A 7447-nucleotide genomic window follows, 5' to 3' on the forward strand; every position below is an offset into this window, starting at 1 on the left:
ATACCTACTCCGAATTTTTCTTTTGTTTCCTTTACTGCTTGCTCAATATACAGATCGAATAACATCGGGTAGAGGCTACAACCCTGTCTAACTTCCTTCCCAACCGCTGCTTCCCTTCCATGCCCCTTGACTTTTATAACTGCCATCTGGTTTCCGTACCAAATTGTAAATAGCCTTTCGCTCCCGGTATTTTACCCCTGCCAACTTTAGAGTTTGAAAGAGAGTATTATTGACAACATTGTCAAAAGCTTTCTCTAAGTCTACAAATGCTAGAAACGTACGTTTGCCTCTCCTTAATCTATTTTCTATGATACGTCGAGGGGTCAGTATTGCCTCACGTGTTCCAACATTTCTACGGAATCCAAATTGATCTTCCCCGAGGTCGGCTTCTACCAGTTTTTCCATTTGTCTGTAAAGAATTCGCGTTAGTATCTTGCAGCTGTGACTTATTAAACTGATTTTTGGTAATTTTCACATCTGTCAACACCTGCTTTCTTTGGGATTGGAATTATTATATTCGTCTAGGAGTCTGAGGGTATTTCGCCTGTCTCACATATCCTGCTCACCAGATGGTAGAGTTTTGTCAAGACTGGCTCTCCCAAGGCCGTCAGTAGTTCTAATGGAATGTTGTCTACTCCTGGGGCCTAGTTTCGACCCGGGTCTTTCAGTGCTCTGTCAACCTCTTCACGCAGTATCGTATCTCCCATTTCATCTTCATCTACATCCTCTTCCATTTCCATAATATTGTCCTCAAGTACATCGCCGTTGTATAGACCCTCTTTATACCACTTCACCGAGCGAGGTGGCACAGTGGTTATACACTGGACTCGCATTCGGGAGGACGACGGTTCAATCCAGCGTCCGGACATCCTGATTTAGGTTTTCCGTGATTTCCCTAAATCGCTCCAGGCAAATGCCGGGATGGTTCCTTTCAAAGGGCACGGCCGACTTCCTTCCCCATCCTTCCCTAATCTGATGAGACCGATGACCTTGCTGTCTGGTCTCCTTCCCCAAACAAACCAACCAACCTATACTCCTTCCACCTTTCTTCTTTCCCTTCTTTGATTAGAACTGGGTTTCCATCCGAGCCCTTCACCTGACCAAAAGTCTTGTTCCTCCTGCCACCGAACTTCACTAATTCCCACTATATCTAACTTTAACCTATCCATTTCCCTTTTTAGATTTTCTAACCTACCTACCCGATTAAGGGACCTGACATTCCACGTTCCGATCCGTAGAAAGCCAGTTTTCTTCCTCCTGATAACGACGTCCTCTTGAGTACTCCCCACCCAGAGATCCGAATGGGGGATTATTTTACCTCCGGAATATTTTACCCAAGAGGACGCCATCATCATTTAACCATACAGCAAAGCTGTATGTCCTCGGGAAAAATTACGGCTGTAGTTTCCCCTTGCTTTCAGCCGTTCGCAGTACCAGCGGAGCAAGTCCGTTTTAGTTAGTGTTACAAGGCCAGATCAGTCAGTCATCCAGACTGTAGCCCTTTCAAGTACTGGAAAGGCTGCTGCCCCTCTTCAGGAACCTCACGTTTGTCTGGCCTCTCAACAGATACCCCTTCATTGTGGTTGCTCCTACGGTACGGGTATCTGTATCGCTGAGACACGCAAACGTCCCCACCAACGGCAAGGCCCATGGATCATGGGGATGATATAATGTATATATAAAGCGAATTCTATTATTGATTATATATCATTGCAATGGTGTAGTGTGACTTCACACAGACAACATTCAAAAACAGAATCAAACATGGATATAACAGAGAAACAACCTACATTTAAGAAAACGTGTAACAAAATGCCTCTATTTTACAGTGAAACAGAAAATCCTCCCCCCCCCCCTTCCGAAAAGTTAATAAATTGCCTCCCGAAACTGCACTAAATACCCTCAAAACTAATGTTATCCAGTATGGTAAAGCAGATGACTGATGTTAGCACAGAATACTTGTTGAGCAATCTGAGATGATTGTCCTGCAGGTATGCATGGTTCTAAGTTTAGAGCTTAAGATATTGATCCAAGGTGAAGACCTGTTACATCATCAATCGTCAAAATGCAAGCAGTAGATCCAAGGTGGTGGACGTGGGAATATAAGTGCAAGCTGCAACTTTGTCAGTCCTAAATTTATGTTCCAGTTTCCATGGTTCTGCATTTGCCTAGCTTCACCACTCATCCCACTTTTCATGCAAGCGTACTAGCCATCAGTGCTTGTGCTCTGTACACACTAGTGAAAGGATGATAATTACTTCTGGACAGATATAAATAACTCTCACAGTTAGACGTCAGTGCTAACGCGTTCCTCGTTCTCTCAACATTTAGTCTTATTTATTAACATTATTCTCTACATATGCTTTTGTATGTGTTTTCGATGGTTCTCTTTTATTTCTCTCTCAGTTCAACAGCTCTCTGACGGGGAAATCGAGTCATTACGCAGAACTGTTTGCAGACAGACTTTCCACTATATATAATTTCTGCACTGTCACGAGTCACTAGAATTGGTAAGTGCATCTATTCTGTTGTTATTCTCTACGAAGGACAAGGCGAATTAGAGCAACAGTACAAATGTTCGTGAGAAGCCCTCCCTTTATTGTAGGCATGTCATCAGAGTGGGATTTTTGAAAGCCCTCGATTTTATGACCAAATATGTCAGAATTCGGCACAAATTACTTTAGCATTCCATGTTCAAGAGTCGGTAGTCTGAATTTACTGCTGAACAACATCGTGTGTGTGTGTGTGTGTGTGTGTGTGTGTGTGTTTGTGATTTTTTTTTTGGGGGGGGGGGTTGGCGATGTTAACGTGTTAACGTAATATAAAAAAGTAGTGCCAAATTTTATTCGACCTTTTTCATACTCCATATGAAGGCTATTTTTTACACTAAAGCAGTATGGTGGAAATATCGGTTCTTTATCTTCAGTACTTTCGGAGATACCAAATTTTAACTAAAATAATGATAATATTTTTGATACTGCAAAACAGAGCTATGGATTGTAATGTATTCAGTTATAATCTAATTTGAAATAACAACCAAAATCACTAGAAATTTTTTTTGCTTCCATTACAATAACTCGGTGACATAAGAATGTCTACTTCAAAAACTATTATCGCATTATGTTTCGTAATGTGAATGTTATGGAGGGAGTGTATGGGGGAGATACGTAAAGTGAGGATGTTTTATTTTATTAAAATACTTTGTGAAATGTATCCGTGGGAAGCTCTTGTGCAGTCAGGAATCATGTAACTTATGTTCACAGATGGTTTTGTACAAAAGTAGTCAAAAAATTTCATGTCTCTGTACAAAATCACCCAGAAAAGCGTTATGCGTTAAATCAATTAGAAATTCATTTCAATCGTACTTTCTTTTAAGACACAACTGTATTAATGACATTAGGTGCTAGTGAGCATTCATTTGAGTCAGTGGGGAGAGTTGAAAATTTGAACTAGACAGGGGTTCTTAACCGTGTCTCCTGATCCTGGGCAGATGCGTTGACCACTGTACCACCCAGATACTGTGTTCATCATAACAGTACGGACTACCCTATCAAGCCTCCCGTCAGACCCAAAGTCTCAACTCACCCACACACTGCTGACGTAGTGCCCTTTGCCCATTATCCTCATTACTCGTGGTATTTCGCCGATTCCCGTAAAAAGTCGAGTGTGCTGTGCACCTGCACTGAAGTGATTAACAGCTCATCGTCACATTAATTATATATGTATTGTCTGTTCTTTCAGACATTTCCGAAAGAACAGACACATTTTGATCCCGCAGCCATTATGAATCAACACACAAAGGAAATAATGACATTAGCTGCTAGTGGGCATTGATTTAAATCAATGAAAATTTGTAATTCCCGAGGAACCGAAACGGTATCTTGCTTTCTAGGCAGACGCATTGACCGCTGCACCATCCAAACACGGTGTTCATTGCAACTGCACGCACCACCCTAGCAAGCATCTCGACAGACTCAAATTTTCAACTTATTCACACACTACTGATGTAGTGCCGCTTGCCCATTATGCACATTACTGCTGGCATTTCACCGATTCCACTATGAGTTCGAACGTGGTATGTATCTGTACTGAAGTGACCAATCGGTCGTCCTCACCTCAACTATTAATGTGTGCTTTACTTTATTTAAATTATTTTCGTGAATTCAGAGTTTCTTTTATAGTGTGTTATCTTTAATTCTACTGGATGACCCTGCTAAACCCGCAGGACAGGACAGGTAGTTGGAATTGTGGAAAGGGGTCAAAGTGAGCGGCTGTCGGTTACACTCTAACACATATAACTATATTTATTTGACCAAACATTACAGTACAATTTCTTGAACTTAGTTATTGACTAAATACGCCACACTATCTTATGCCTTAAGGGCACCACCACATTAATTTAAAGAAAAACGGCTAAAAGCCATTAACTTAAAATTCAAACGCCAAAAAGAATTTTAGAAAGCAGAAGGCCTCACTTTAAGTAAATTCTGTAATTTGGATGAAGGCCCAAAATCTAACACTTGAAAAGCAACAACCTTAATTTAAAGACGGCTGAATGCCGATGATTTAAGACTCAACTTAAAATTAAATAAAAAAACACGAGGCAGAAGGCTTTATCTTCAATTAGGCTGAAGGCCCCAAACAGTCTGATACTCGAAAGACAAAGATCCTTAATTTTAAAACAGTTGAAGGCCCATGACTTAAGACACAACTAAAATAATTTTTAGTAGGCAGAAGACCCAAGGCCTTATCTTTAAACAATATATAAATCAGGATGAAGGCCCAAACAATCTAATACCTGACAAGCAAGTACTTTAATTTTAAAGCGGCTGAAGGCCCATGACTTAAAACACCACTAAAAACAACTTTAATTCAAAACCATCGGCTATGTGCCATACAAATACACACAACAAGAAAATAAGAAAGGGCAGTGCAGCTAACGCCGCTCAGAAGTTTCGGGGGTTGTCCAGCAGTTGAACTACTAACGTTCACTTAGGTGAGACAGGCAGTCGGCCCAACCATTCTCGATCCGACGACAACCCAACCTACAGACAGTCGACGGACCCAATGACAAGGTTGCTAGCGTTCCACTCGACCAGCACACAACCGGGAGTTCAATTCAAACGTAAAAGTCATGGATGGCCGCCCACATTCGAGCATACGTTAAGCTGTCGAAGTACACACCATGCTGGACAGCGACAACACGGAGAGGAAAGGACACTGCCTAAATTTAGGTCAACGGCCAGGGCAGGTAACCGGAACGATAACGGCCACAAGGCAGAAAATTCCGCTGGTGCACTTCAATTGCAAATAACCAAATACAGTTGGGCTCCACCGGACAGTGGTAAACCTTGGCCAACTCGAACACACACGTTATTGCTCGTGGGAATTTCCCAACAGCCAATGACGAGAACCAAATGGCACAATGTGAACAATCTTGACTTGCTGGTAACTTAAATCCTAACTCAACTGTCGTGTCCAGGGCCGGTGAGCCACAGACCTCGTAGCAATGGGAACAGCCACACACACTCCGACACTGCGTAGAGATCACCAGTGGGCCGGGACAAACTACGCCCTACAGAGATTTCCTCGCTGCTCCACGCCAGCTGACTGCCTGCCACACATCAGCACGGAGTCAGCACTAAAATAACTGAGCTTTCGACATCACGAGCTACACATAGTTTCACGAACACTTGCACGAAGGACTAGAGAATACTAACGGCAGCGACTGTGCAATATCAAGAACGATTCGGCACATGCAGGAAACCCCTAAGCGATCGCCGGCAAACATACACGTCGTCCGACATGACGACCGACCGACGACCAGCCAGGCGACTCATGGCTGTACAGACCTCACTGCAGCCGCGCCCCACCTGTACGTCTGCCACTGGACTCGAATTCGGGAGGACGACGGTTCAATCCCGTCTCCAGCCATCCTGATCTAGGTTTTCCGTGATTTCCCAAAATCTTTTCAGGCAAATGCCGGGATGGTTCCTTTGAAAGGCCGATTTCCTTCCCCATCCTTCCCTAACCCGAGTTTGCGCTCCGTCTCTAATGACCTCGTTGTCGAAGGGACGTTAAACAACACTAACCTAACCTAACCTGTACGTCTGCCACGTCCTAAGTCAAACACTGCCAGGTCCGAACTGCCCTGCTAGCGCCTCTCACCTTACTGCCAGATCCGAACTAACCCCGAACACACGACAACCGGGAAGTAATAGAAATCAGCAAAGAAAATACGCCAGGGCTTATATCGATAAGCGCCGCTGTTGCCGCTCACATGCAGGCAAGGTGGGAACTCAGTGACACCAGTAACTGAAATGAACATAACGAGGTGGTAATACAGTGAGAACAGAATGTCAAATGAGATGTGACATGAACACGACCCACGCACGGCTCAGCGAGTATTTGAAGGTTGGAGTCGTTCAGACTGGTTGCTTAAATTATGAGCGAGTAGGAATTAAGCGTTCACCGTGCTTTGTGCTACTGTTCTGTGTCACTAGGAGTCACTCAGGAAGCCTCTTACTATACAGAGCACTGTAAAATTGCACCACACAAGACAAACAAAATTTTATGCTTCATCAGATGTGTTATCGTAATTGCCAAGCGAATATAGTATTAATGGTTTTAATGACAATTTGGAAATTTGAAGTAACATACTTTGAAAGTTACTTGGGTGTGAGCTTCGTGGTCATACTCCAAACTCCGTGTGGCGTATTTCGTGAACATCTCATGAAATTATGATGAGCACTTCTTTTAAGAATATCACTAAAAGTAACTCGTCCAGAATGAGATTTTCGCTCTGCAGCGGAGTGTGCGCTGATGTGAAACTTCCTGGCAGATTAAAACTGTGTGCCCGACCGAGACTCGAACTCGGGACCTTTGCCTTTCGCGGGCAAGTGCTCTACCAACTGAGCCACCGAAGCACGACTCACCCCGGGTACTCACAGCTTTACTTCTGCCAGTATCTCGTCTCCTACCTTCCAAACTTTACAGAAGCTCTCCTGCGAACCTTGCAGAACTAGCACTCCTGAAAGAAAGGATATAGCGGAGACATGGCTTAGCCACAGCCTGGGGGACGTTTCCAGAATGAGATTTTCACTCTGCAGCGGAATGTGCGCTGATGTGAAACTTCCTGGCAGATTAAAACTGTGTGCCCGACCGAGACTCGAACTCGGGACCTTTGCCTTTCGCGGGCAAGTGCTCTACCAACTGAGCCACCGAAGCACGACTCACGCAGGAGACGAGATACTGGCAGAAGTAAAGCTGTGAGTACCGTGCGTGAGTCGTGCTTCGGTGGCTCAGTTGGTAGAGAACTTGCCCGCGAAAGGCAAAGGTCCCGAGTTCGAGTCTCGGTCGGGCACACAGTTTTAATCTGCCAGGAAGTTTCATAAAAGTAACTCGTGTATAGTTGTAACTTAGTGACAGTATAGGTCGTGAAAATTAT

General features: G+C 43.8%; 2 non-coding genes across 2 annotated transcripts; both read right to left on the reverse strand.

Annotated features, from left to right (window-relative positions):
• Window positions 1–6852: 6852 nt before the first annotated feature.
• Window positions 6853–6927, reverse strand: Trnas-cga. The gene has a single exon. It is a non-coding gene; the product is annotated as a tRNA-Ser (tRNA).
• Window positions 6928–7153: 226 nt separating this feature from the next.
• On the reverse strand, window positions 7154–7228 carry Trnas-cga. The gene has a single exon. It is a non-coding gene; the product is annotated as a tRNA-Ser (tRNA).
• Between the last annotated feature and the right edge of the window lie 219 nt (window positions 7229–7447).

This window comes from Schistocerca piceifrons, chromosome 1, assembly GCF_021461385.2.
Source record: "Schistocerca piceifrons isolate TAMUIC-IGC-003096 chromosome 1, iqSchPice1.1, whole genome shotgun sequence".
Lineage (NCBI taxonomy): Eukaryota > Metazoa > Arthropoda > Insecta > Orthoptera > Acrididae > Schistocerca > Schistocerca piceifrons.